The sequence below is a fragment of the Lycium ferocissimum genome, chromosome 11 (assembly GCF_029784015.1).
Source record: "Lycium ferocissimum isolate CSIRO_LF1 chromosome 11, AGI_CSIRO_Lferr_CH_V1, whole genome shotgun sequence".
Taxonomy (NCBI): Eukaryota; Viridiplantae; Streptophyta; class Magnoliopsida; order Solanales; family Solanaceae; genus Lycium; species Lycium ferocissimum.
Window position 1 is genome coordinate 3,038,534 of NC_081352.1, and position 13,378 is coordinate 3,051,911.

General features: G+C 36.4%; 1 long non-coding RNA gene across 1 annotated transcript; it reads left to right on the top strand.

Moving 5' to 3' along the window:
• Positions 1-7,356: 7,356 nt before the first annotated feature.
• On the top strand, positions 7,357-12,037 carry LOC132037507 (uncharacterized). Its single transcript, XR_009409909.1, has 3 exons — positions 7,357-7,518; positions 10,383-10,582; positions 11,732-12,037. It is a non-coding gene; the product is annotated as an uncharacterized LOC132037507 (long non-coding RNA).
• The last annotated feature ends 1,341 nt before the right edge of the window (positions 12,038-13,378 follow it).

A 13,378-nucleotide genomic window follows, 5' to 3' on the forward strand; every position in this document is an offset into this window, starting at 1 on the left:
TCCTCAGCATTAGCCTTTCGGCTAGTGGTTGATGTCCTCTTGGTGTACTTTCTTTTCACAGAAATTTTCTGAAATATACGCACGAGTTAGAAGAATTCCTGAAAGCATAGCTCTAACTGCACGATATAGAGAATGAAAGAAGTGAGATAATCCTGGATGTCTTGGTGGTCAACTGTTTATATGTGTGGCGTGCACACACACATAAGAGTGACCCAACTGGACACGGTTTCATAGACTCTCTAAGACACTTGAACCTAGGCTCTGATACCAAGCTTTTTCACGCCCCGAACCATGGCCTGGGCATAACACGACACTCGATGCCTTGCCGTATGTGATCGATTAAACCACATGGCTTACTAAATAAACATGGGGAATGAACTGATGCGGAATATAATATAACTATTCATAGTCTGAATAGAACATGTAACATCATAGAAATACGGCAAATACTGTTTATATCATGATGCGAAAATAATCTGAAATATATCAAGAACCGAGCGGAACGATGCGGGCGCGTACGACTACGAACATCCGACATACGACATAACTGAACTAGTCTATGAAACCTCTGAAATGAGTCTGACTGCTAAATTATTTTTCAGGACAAGGCCCCCGGCATACCTTAACTGCATAACTAACATGAAAGCACAGTAAAGATAACACCACAAATAGACTGGGCTCATCAATAGTTGATACGAGCAGGTCCTAACGAGTTGATCTGTCGTCCTGTGAATCTGCATCGTGAAATGCAGGCCCCCACGCAATAAAAGGGGACGTCAGTACACTTGAATTGTACTGGTATGTAAAGCAACTAAATGAAATAATCATGGCACAATGAATAATAGAATTGAAACTGAAACTATAACTGTCAGCTGAACATGAACATGAATATCATCTGACATAAATATGTATAACATGTACAAAATATTTGTAATCTGTAAAGATATCTATGGGAGTGCATTAGTATAACCGACATGTAACCACCACGTAAACACGTGGCGTCTGATCTTTGCCCCATTAGCTAAGCCATCTCATACCTTGTCGGGGTACAAGACATGAACATGATATGAATGGATTCAATAACCCGCAATGGGTAAACATGAAGGAATCTTGCTAACTGGGCGAAGCAATCGTTATCCTACGCTGGCATACGTAGTTTCAGGCTGTCTGAGCCTTCTCGGTAATCTATGCAACTCCCAAAACATGAACATGGATATAATTGGCTTAGAAGCCCATGAATTACATAAACATGGTTGTAAACGTGATTCATTAGTGTAATATAATATGAAGATAGGTATATAGTATAACTTGTATGAAAACATGGAAACATGTAGAATTTCATGAAAATAGACATAATAATTAATATATTGCATTTAAGAACCCATGGAATTCAAGACATGGGTATTCATGGATTACAGACGGATTCTCAACAACCAAAATGGAATATCAAGAATATAATAACGAATTACTAATACAAACATGGTGTAGCATCATATTGGTAACTTAGGGTTATTATGAATTATAATAGAAACCCTAGATTTATCAAGCTTCGTGTTTTTATGGATTAACGTGGCGTGGGAAAGAACAATGATGTTACCACACGTGGATAGAAACCCTACATACCTGTAACGCTCCAAAACTTGTATAAAAGTCTGAACTTGAAGAATAAATCCAAAAGCCTTGGTCTTGAATCCCTTAGATGGGCTTTGTTGAAAACCTTAGGGTAGGAACAATGAATTCTAATTTATAGATCATGGATATAGGTTAGAATTCACTTGAAAGGCTTGGAATAGACTTACCGTGATATATTGGATTGATGGGAGAAGAAAACCTTCGTGCTAGGGCATGAGAGTGTGAAAAGTGGAATTAAAAACTGAAGTCCCGTATTTATACTGTTTGCTGAGACGGGGAAGGTACGGGCACCAAGTACGGTCTGTACTTTTAAATACGGCCCGTACTTGTGGGTTGTACCTGGATTGTCATAATCCAGAAACTGTGATTTCTAGAGGAAGAAAATACGCTTGGAAAGTACGGATCGTATTTTCAAGTATGGCCCGTATAAAAAGTACGATCAGAAAGTACGGCCCGTACGTAAATGTACGGTCCGTATTTCTTGACCGTATCTCGATTAGCAAATTCAAGTAGCTAGGATTTTCTGGGGGCAATGTACGCCCAAAAAATATGGCCCGTACTTATAAGTACGGTCCGTATAATTTGACGAAAAAACGTGATTCTCTGACTTGTAGCGATTTTTCAATCCTAACACTTCCCGTTTGTTTCTAAGTCTCTGAATCATGAACATAGCTTAGTTAGGAGGTACGAGGTTTTACATGACTGGTTGGCCTGATAAAGGAATTTTAAGGCTAAACACTTATTAGATTTTAGACTATAACTTCAACTTTGAATCTATTTTTTATGATTCCGTCAAGTTCCAATTTTTAACATTCATGTAGATTTTATTTTTTGGTTATTTATTAATAAAAAGCCATAGGCATCCTGTCTGATGACAAAATTTATCTAAAAAGAACTTATTAGATTTTAGATGTATAAAACTATCAAAGAAATGTTCAGTTTTTTTAGCTTACAAACTTTATGCATGCACTAACACTAATCATTATAGAGTAAAATTGCAAAATTCAATGCTTGCAATATTATTTTTCACTAACAACATAACTTCTTTTTGTCACGACCTTAATTACCAATCGTGCGGGCACCTACTTTATTATCACTAGTAGGTGAACCCTTATCCGTTAACCCATTAATCATTAGCCAATTTTAACTTCTTTAATCATTTATACTAAAACAATCAATGATCATGTGAATGAATAAATAAATAAACAGTTCATAATTAATAGATAAAATAAGTGCGAAAGTCTTAACTATTACACCCCCAAAATCTGAAAGTCATCGTACAAGGACTCTAACCAACAACGTCTAAAGAATGAAGTATATCTCAAATATAACAAATAATGTCTGGAATGAAAGTAGACATCTGGAAAGAGAGATCTTCAGGTGGCATGGATGGATAGAAGCTCACCCTCGGATCTGATCAAGCAAACTAGCTTCAAGCTAAAGATGTAATCTGGATGAAATCTCTGGAACACAATCTGCACTCAAAAAGGGTGCAGCAAGATAGTAACAGTACAAACACTATGTACCGGTAAGTATCATAGGCCGACTAAGATTAGTTCACGCATATAATTATAAAATCAACAAGATAGACAGACAGGCACTTAATACTCAAATCCAAGTCACAGAATATCCCATAACAGAGTCACAACCTAAGATGAAGCTTCTAACCCACAAGTCTGTCAAGTTTCAATAATCTCACCTGATAATCACAAGCCCAAGTTCCTTCCCTAGGTAGGGTTGCTAATCCACAATTTTACTCCGTCAATGGTCATCATTATATTACAATAGGCATCTAACATCCATACCAAAATCATAAACAAAAGAGCATATAATAATGCAGAATAAAATGTGATGATGTGCAATGCAAATATGATGATGTGCAATGCAATGTAATGCAATGCACTGGCCAAATACACACTGTACACACATGCTACTGATGTTATAGCTCAGTAGTCATGACCTGTAGGGGACCCATGGTGTCCATGTACCACTCGTTCCGGAACACTCCTCGAACCCGAGCCATAAATCCTCCGCCCCGAAAAGAATCTCGGTCACGGATCCACATCCTGTATCACTCGTTCCAGAACACTCCTCGGACCCGAGTCACTTACTGCCCTCCGCCCGAAATTTACCTCGGACTCGAGCTTATACACCCTCCGTTCCGAAAAGAGCCTCTGACCCGGAGCCACTCGATTCTACAAGAAACACTGTTACATCCCTCTTAATGAGCAATTATCAAGCAGTATATTATTTTCATCGAGAAGATCATATTGGCTTCTCACCACAATTGTCATCAATTTGTATCACAAGTTCATCAAGAAGATTATATTAACTTCTGCACAATTTCACATCACAATGTATGTCTCAATGTATTTCAGTTCATTAGTATGTATGGACTATGAACAATCAGCAATATCAATGTCAAACACAAGGCATCATGCCACAAGTCTTCCAAACCATTTCCATCATGCATGAGTGTATGAATGCATAAATGAGTGTAAACGTGGTAAATCAATACAAGCCAATAAAGCAACAGTGAAGGTACATGTCACAAAGCCACAAGTCATATCAAGACTTGGATCAACTTAGCCATGAAATGAATCATACAATCATCTCAACCAACATAATAGTCTATGCCCCTCTTTACTTCCACATATAGCAAGTACGCCTCACACTAAGCCTTGTATCACCAAGAAGCTCCATTTTTCTATATATTATCATCAACAATAATCCATAGATCAAGTTTTCATCTATGTATTGTCATAAGTTTATATCACAATTCAAGCCTAAACTCATTATCCTTCCTTCCTCCGATAATATGTGTCACAATAAGAGAGAACTGAGTACAACATGACAATTTAGGCATTAAGTCAAATCACAATAACAGGGCAACAAGACACCATCAACAACAATCAACGTAATAAAAATCCATCCCGAATCGCCACAGTATGAATACAACTACACCTTACATATCAGTAAATAAAGTAATGGCGACGAGTCCACAAAATCAGAAGTCATACCAACCTAGCTAATATCCAGCCAAACACCATGTCCGAAGACCTAATCATGCTTTCTCCCGTCAATTCTACACAATACATACGTTTCACTAATCAAAGTCTAACTAAAGTAAGCCGTAACCTACCTGGAATGCCGAGCAACAGTCTCGAATCGCCAAACCTTAGCCTTGCCTTCCTCTTTGGAGAACCTCAAAACGATTAACATCTATCAAATATGAATTCTATGTCAGAATACGAATCTAAGGATACCCATATTGCCATACTTTTACCCAAAACCCAAAATGGACCCAAAATAGCCAAATCCGAGCCACAAGAGTAATTTTATTGAAAATTCAGATACAATATAGTCAAAATAGTATTCTACGAGTCTAAACGAGTCCAACGATACCCGTATTGCTATACTTTTAGAAAAATGTCTAAAATACCCCTAGAATGTGAATCCGGGTTCATGAGGGTAAAACGGAAAATTTAGTGTACAATTATGTTACCCATCATCTAGTTAACCTTCAATCTTAATTTCATGAAAATCTATTCATCACAAGATATTCAAATTCATCTTTTTTATTTTTAGCCCTAGGGTTCTTAACCCATTAGTTCTTCATAATTAATGCATAGGAATGACTATGAGATGATGATAATCGACACATAAGTAATGAATACTAGGTTAGAATCTTACCCCAAAGTGCTTTTGAATGATTTTCCATTGTTGTCTCCCAACCCTTCAACTATTGAAGGTTTCATCAATTCTTGGGTTCTAATCTCGCACCCACCATTAATGGAGCTTAAGCTTATCATGGGATTTGAAGAAGGAATGATAAACAATCACATAAGGGTTTGCACTTACCTTCAAGGAAGAACTTCACCCTAACCCTAGGAAAATAGCCTCTCACGTTCTAAGGAAGTGTTTTTGGGTTTATGAGGGAAAGCACTTGAAAAAAAAACAATTAAAAACGGACCTACTGCCCAGTTGGGCCGCTATGGCGGTCACCAGGCCGCTATAGCGGTCCTCTAGTCGCTGCCAGCTGGAACAGCCCGAACAAGAATGGGCATGGCTCCCTCATCCGGAGGCCAAACGCGTCGATTCTTTTTCCTATAGCTTTGTAATTTCGATACGGATCTAATGGTTTAGACCTTACTCAAAACAAAGGTCGGATGCTCAATCTGGAGCTGTTTCTATCCACAGACCTCCGGCGAAAATACCGAATGCGAGCGCGACAAAACCCAAACGCATCTGAAACTCTTTGGAACCTCACCAAAACTTGTGGACAAGTTCAAAATCATCATAATAACATGTTGGAACTTCCAAAATATTGACACGGGGTCATCCTAACCCGGTGTTGACCGTGGTCAACTCTAACTCGTTAACTTAACTAGTTTCTCCATCAATTACTCAATTACACTCGAACCTTGCGGAAACCAACCCAATGACTTCATTAAGTCATAGATCATACTAACGGGACTTGGGGAAAGGGTCAACAAGGTTAAATGAGTCAAAACACTATAACGGCTAAACGGTCGTTACACTTTTTGACCTTTTTCGTATATATTTTATTTGGACTGATAAAGATATAAGAACCAAATGTGAGATATTTCCGAAAGTAAAGTAAGACATCTGATATCAAAACAATACATAAGAGTGTTTAAAATAAAAAAAAATCTCTGCATATTCATTTCTCACTTGTTACCATCGAACAAAAAACGTTAAAGAAAGGTGAACTGAAGGAGATCTGATTTTTATCGTAAAATTCCACCAATACTTATGCCTTGGTCATTATTTTAATTTGGTTGTGTGTTTTTCTGAAAATAGACCAATGAACTTATAACCACAAAACACTTTCATAATTACGACTTCAATCCATGTTTAGTCTTGTCTTTACTGCAACAAATGTGGAGGGCGGCGCGTCAAAGACGTAGGTAAATCCAAGACTTGTACTCAAGGGAATCGAAGTGAATGTGTAGTTCATTATCTTTATACATTTTTTCTTATATAGGTAAATTTGGACATTTTTCCCAGAGGTATTTTGACAAGTGAAGTTTACTTAGTCTAAACTGATATTTTAAAGTCAAAGGTAGATACAAGACAATTTGCTAACGATAAAGCATAAATGACCACAAAATTAATGAATAGTAAAATTATAATATTATGCCTAATAGATTGGTAGACGTGTATTGTTGGATTTCCACTCCTAATCATTCATCTACTATTGACATATCGCTTGCTTTTCAGTTTTCTGCTTTAATTCAAATATAAGTGCAATGTTAGAAATCAGGATACTTCATGGGGATAGTGGCTCTTCAGGGGACATGGCCCCTGGTTTTTGGATCATGACAGTAGTTCATTTTATACATTTTTTCTTTTATAGATATATCTGGACATTTTCCAACGAAGTATTTTGACAAGCGCGGTCCAAGCTGGTATATTAAAGTTAAAGGCAGATACGAGACAATTTAATTAAAAACAGTAAAGTATGAACGACCATAAAATTAACTGATGGTAAAGTTATGATATTATGCCTAATAGATTGGTCTATTTGGACATATCCCTTCTTAATATATTCTTTCTTATTGATTCAAGCGGAAAACAATTAGCATTATGCACTTTTGTCAAGACTCATAATAGCGTTTTTTAGAGTGTGTGATCTGATATTGCGTGGGGGCCCGGGGTTGGGGGCGGGGGGGGGGGGTGTTGGGGTCATGGAAGCGACAACTAATTTTCAAATTGATGCACCACTTCGTTTTGACTTATTATTCCTTCAACTGAAATCGCCATCTAGATCTCCAATTAGACTCTTTTTGGTATCATCTTCTCTGTGTATCTCTCTATTGATATTTTCAATTACAAGACCTGCTATACACATTTATGACGTCTGTAAGTTTCTTTCTCTTCCAATTCTTTTCAGTTTGCAAGTCATGATCATATTCAATTGCTTGGTTCTTGCTTGAATTCTTTTAGAAATTGAAGTTGTGAGAACATAAACGTGTTTAAGTCAACAACATTCAAAACCTCAACACCTGATTCTGCTTGGGTGAATTAAGCTGTAGAAAGATCTCTTTGAGTCAAAGAATTTGCAAACTTGAATGTTCTTAACTTGTATAATTGTCTTGAAGAAATGCTTTAATAGATTCACACTCATGATCATTAATGTATTGTGGATGTAGTTTTGTATTCTGCACTCTCTTTAACTCTAAATATTACCTTTCATCCTAATCCCATCTATTAAAAAGGGACCTTTCCCTTATTAGCGGGAGTACAAGTGTACTATTTTTTTCTTTAATAAAAGCAGATCATGCCTATACCTTTCTTAGAGACTCCAGCAAAAGAATTACTATAGTTTTCTAGTACATCCGTCCAATATTACATGAAGGTGTTACTGTTTGGGGAGTCAAACAGTCAAACTTTTTAAAAATATTTTGAATCATGAGCTATGTTAACTTGTATAGTAGTACTTTTCATGTAGTTTTTAAATACAGCTTTTAAATATGTACATTTTATTTTAAATTTTTTGAAGAATCTATACCCGAATTCAAAGTCAAAGTTATGTATTTTAACCTTCGTACTCTGAATTCCATCACATAAATTGAGAAATCGGGAGTAACTGTTTATTATTCAATGATAGATCTAAAGCTTATGTAATAGAAACTGACATTAGGCTATTGACCTTTTATCTGCATCTTTCCTCGTCACACCCGCTATCTTCAGTTCGAACTATACATATCTAAATAACTTTAAAAACATATATTTCTATTAAGTTTGCATCCACCGTAGTAAATAGTGCATGCCACATTTCCTTCCCTAGATATATAGTACTGTTTGCTGAATTCAGCAGCTTGGGAAGCTAATGACATTCAATTCTCCGTTGGATAGTTTGTAAATTGTAATATTTATATATGTACTTATTAATCTAAACGGGCTAATACTCAAAATACCCCCCAACGTTTGACCAAAATCCCAACTACACACCTAACCTTTGCGTTGGTTCTATTACCCCCCTGGACAAATTTTTTCAGTATTAAAATACCCCTTTTTTGCTGATGTGGCAATCCAATATGACAACCCCCAATTATTAACAGTGTTCCCACACGCGCCTGACCCACGTGCCACATCTTTAATTTCCCCCCATTTTTTATTAATTTCCCCCCTCCCTCCATCCATCTACTCTTCTTCTTCAAAAAAAAAAAAATCTCAATTTTCCATACTCCATTTTTAGTATAGGATCCGAAAACCCATACCCAATTCTCCTTCATCTTCATCATCATCTTCATCAACATCATCATCATCGCCTTCTTCATTAGGAGTTCAAAAAAAAAAAATCTCAACAACTTCCTCAAATCTGATCCAAAAAAACCCAAATGTGAAAAGAAGCTTCCTAGCACCAAGTAGAACAAAGTTCATCTATTAATTTGATCAAACAATCAAGAATTTAAAAAAATCCACTTGGTGTTCTTCATAGCTTTCTCCAAAATTCTTAGCAATGGAGTTTAATTTTCTCCCCAAATCAACTCAAAGAATTAGTGCTTAAATAACTCCAACCAAGCAACAAGTAGCAACTCCAAACAAGCAACTTCCAATCAGATTTTCTTTAACAAGATTAGATTTTCGTTTTTTTTTTTTCCAGATTTTCATTTTTTTTTTTTCAGATTTTTTTTTTTTAATTTGATTTGGAAAAACAGTGATTATAAGAATAATCACTATCCTAGCTCTAAATTTATAATGGGAATTATTTTGACAAAAAAAAATGGAGACGGGTATTAAATAGGGTGAAGAAGAAGATGAAGTAGCCTAAAAATGGAGGGAATTTAAATTTATCTATGTGGCATCTACGTGGCAGTCCAGTTGGCGCTCCAAAACACGTCAGATGCTGTTTTTTAAAGGCTATAACGCGCCACTGAGCGGTGTATTCACGCTCTTGTCCACACGCAAAGAAAAAAGGGCATTTTAATACCGAAAAAAATTTGTCGTGGGGGTAATAGGACCAACGCAAAGATTAAGTGTGTAGTTGGAATTTTGGTCAAACGTTGGGGGTATTTTGAGTATTATCTCAATCTAAACAGATGAAATTATGTTCTATAAATAGGAACATTTGTAGATACAACCAAAAAACCGATAACAACCTAATTGTATCCACGAAATTCCATGTCTGCTATATCAGACTCAGACAACTAATCTTTCAAGAAAGTGTTATACATGTATTGAGTAGGACACAAAGGACGTGTGACCGGACCAATGTCCCTCACGTCGGTTGACAAACCCTATTCTAGTCCAATTTTTCTACGAACATTTTTCCTCACCTGCAAAACCTGCATCGCTTCCTGTTTCCTTTAAGGAAAAATTACACGACGTGACAAATATTTAGATTATATTTACGATACATAGCTATAGTTTCAAGAAAATTACGAAATGTAGCGACACTTTAGGTTTTGTAGCAGATACACAATATACACGCCTAACTGTATGCGCAGATATAGTACGCGCTGATACATCTCTTACGCGTGGTTTTAGCTGATCCAGTATGTGTGCTGATACAATTGATAACCTCCTAAGACCCACCATATATAGCGGATACCCGCCGCCTAATACTGCTATTTCGCTGATACAACTGATAGTACAACTCAGCCTAGTACAAAAACTACAGCTATGTCTCGTAAATACGTAAACTGTAGCTATATTTCATAATTACGCTCTAAACTAAAACTATTTACGAAACTTTTATCTTCTTTTAACCGAATTCGCAGCAAGAGCAAAGTCGGCCATTGCCCAAATTCGGTGAATGGGATGTGAATGATCCAGCCTCAGCTGACGGATTCACAGTAATATTTGCAAAAGCTAGAGATGAGAAAAATGGCACCAGTACTTCTCCAATTCTGCACCACCAGCATCACCAAGGACTGAAGCTGCATCCACACAAAATGACTCTTATCACCAAGATCCACTGGTATATCTCTAATGCCAACTAAATCTTATAATATGTCTTTTTCATTTAATTTTACGGACAGTTATTCAACTTTTAATTTATGTACTAAAATTAAAAGAAAAATTTTATTAATGAAAAAATAACTCAATTATGATGCCTTCATAGAAACTAAACGAACGGAAACAAATAATTAATCTCAAAAATATTTTTCTCCCTCGTCCCCCAATTTAAGCCTTTTTCCTTTTCTTTTGGTATGCCCAAAAAGATAAGAGATTTTTCTATATTTAGTAAGTTTTGACAATTCAAATATCCTACACGATGACAAGTTTAAAACCACAAGATTCAAAAGACAATTTAAGACATTATGCATGCATATCTTTAATTTAACCACAAAATTCAAAACCCTTTTTATTACTTAAACTTTTGTATCCATTCAATGTTAAATGACTTAAATTGAGACGGATGAAGTAGTAGATTTCCACAATGGCCAAATAAAAAAGTATTGACCCACTTAAAAAAAAAAAAAAAAAAAAAAAAAAGAGAGAGAGACCATGTGCCACATGGTGAAAGACCACACATATTAGGTTGGGTCAGAAAATGGGTTAATTTTTTTTGTTTGAAAGTGGTATTACATGGAAATTCAGCAAGTTGAGTTGCTGATGCGAAAATACTAACATGGAATACTTGTGGCAGTCTACTTGAGTTTCAAAATAGAAATTTCCAAGCTTCGTTTATTTTAGGACATAGTTGAGTTGGTATTCGATAATTAATTTTAAGGAAAATGGCCAAATTTGTCCATGCATTATTTGAAATTGCTCAAGTTTTCCCTCTTTTAAATTTTTGCTCTATTTATACCATTGTTGTTAGCAAATTATTTCGCATTAATCATTGCCATTAACAGAACTCCAGGATGAAATAAATGTACTTCACATATTTAAATTTTTTGAGGAAAAAGGTCAAAAGTTTAATAAATATTAAAGTTGTTCAATTTTGAATATTAAAAGGGATGGAATTTCCCCCCTAAATAAATGACTTTGGAGCAAATAAACTATTGTTAGATGACTATCCATAAATCTCCTATTCCCTTTTCTTACGGGCACTCAAACTTAAGTACTCTACTTGAATTATTGAATAGTTGGTGATCATCATTTTTCAATATACTTGACACAGAAAAAGTGGTTTTGCTGTTTCTGAAACCTGGCTGTTTGCTTAGCTGCCGATCGCGAAACAAAAGGCCATTCATTGCAGTTCAAGCGTGCTAGTCTAGTTATAGAAGTGGGGGAATACTTGCTACTCCCTGTATTTTGTTTTCCTATAATGGTATGTGTAGCATAAAGGTTCTTCAAGTATCCCCTATACGGATTCCAAGAAGGAACATCCAACGTACGCCAAAAACATGTACTCTTCTTTTGTAATTTACAATTTTAGTTGCTTCAATACGCTTGACTAATATACCATGATGAATAGACGCGTAACCAAAAGATCTTTTGTGCTTTGTGCTCATAGCAATTATGTCACGATCCAATTTAATAAGCCGTGAAGGCATTAACTCCCACCAAGTTAGTAAGCCATCCACAACCCGTTAGGACAGTTTATAAGGAAATTAAATGCGGAAAGAAATCATACAAGTCAGTTAAAGTCTTAATAAGTTGATAGTCATAGAAAACATAATAAAGTGTTACAACCCCCAAAATCTGGTGTCACTAGGACAAGAACGGACTAAGATAAAGTACAAGTATGGGAATACATACCGAAATACATAAACTGTCTAGAATCAGAAGGACAGAAAGTAAGGATAGTTGAAGAAGATCCGGTGCCATGAATCACACTAATGGCTCACCCCGAACTGTCTGGATGGTCTCCTCAATGGGCGGTAGTGTCTCGAGATCTACTTGTGCCAGGAATAGAATCTGCACACAAAAAGGGTGCAGCAAGCGTAGCGTGTGTACAAAAACAACCAGTACTCAACAACATCGTCAACCGATCATCACGGAAACAGAGACGAGGCCTGGTCTATGAATACTACTTCCACACTTAACCACTATTTGTCCATAGTGATAGAAATCATAAATTCATACAAGAACTTTCTGTTACAAGCCTAGGTGAAACATCTAAATCCTCAAATCCATCAAGTATCCAAGCGACATATAAGACTGTCCAAACATCAAATCAATGACTCATACAACAAGGAAACCAATAGAAATTAATGATATGCATATGTATGGAATTCAAGGCCTTTTCCATATCCCGATACACACACGTTCAAATTCTATGAATCGTGACCCATGGGGGACTTGTGAGGTCCATATACCAACCCGGAATTTCCCATCGGGTTCCAAGCCATTTCCGGCTTCCAATCACAATACTTAGCCCGTAGGCTCCAAATCACAATACTCAGCCCTTAGGCTCACATTACCTGCCAACTAGCCAGTCTGGCTCATATCATCAGCATCATTCCATCCGGAATCATTTCCCCTCAGACCTTTCAGAAGCATCCTCAATACACATGAGCTACCATAATAAGCATGAATATGACATGCATCATAATAAGAAATCAAGCAAAGGAACAACGGCCCAATCATTAACTCATTACACTTTTAAAAGAGTATATAAGAGTGAAGAGAACATGTGACCGCAAATAAGACAGGTAGTAAGCATAGTGTTAGGTTGCACAACCTACTTCCTATTTTATGCCGTACCCGATTTTTCTTCTAGGATGGAACACATTACTTTACCTGTTCTATGCTAACGCCTTGTGTAATTTAATTAACAAGTAAGTAGAGGACACACGATATTTACGTAGAAACCACCCGGCTC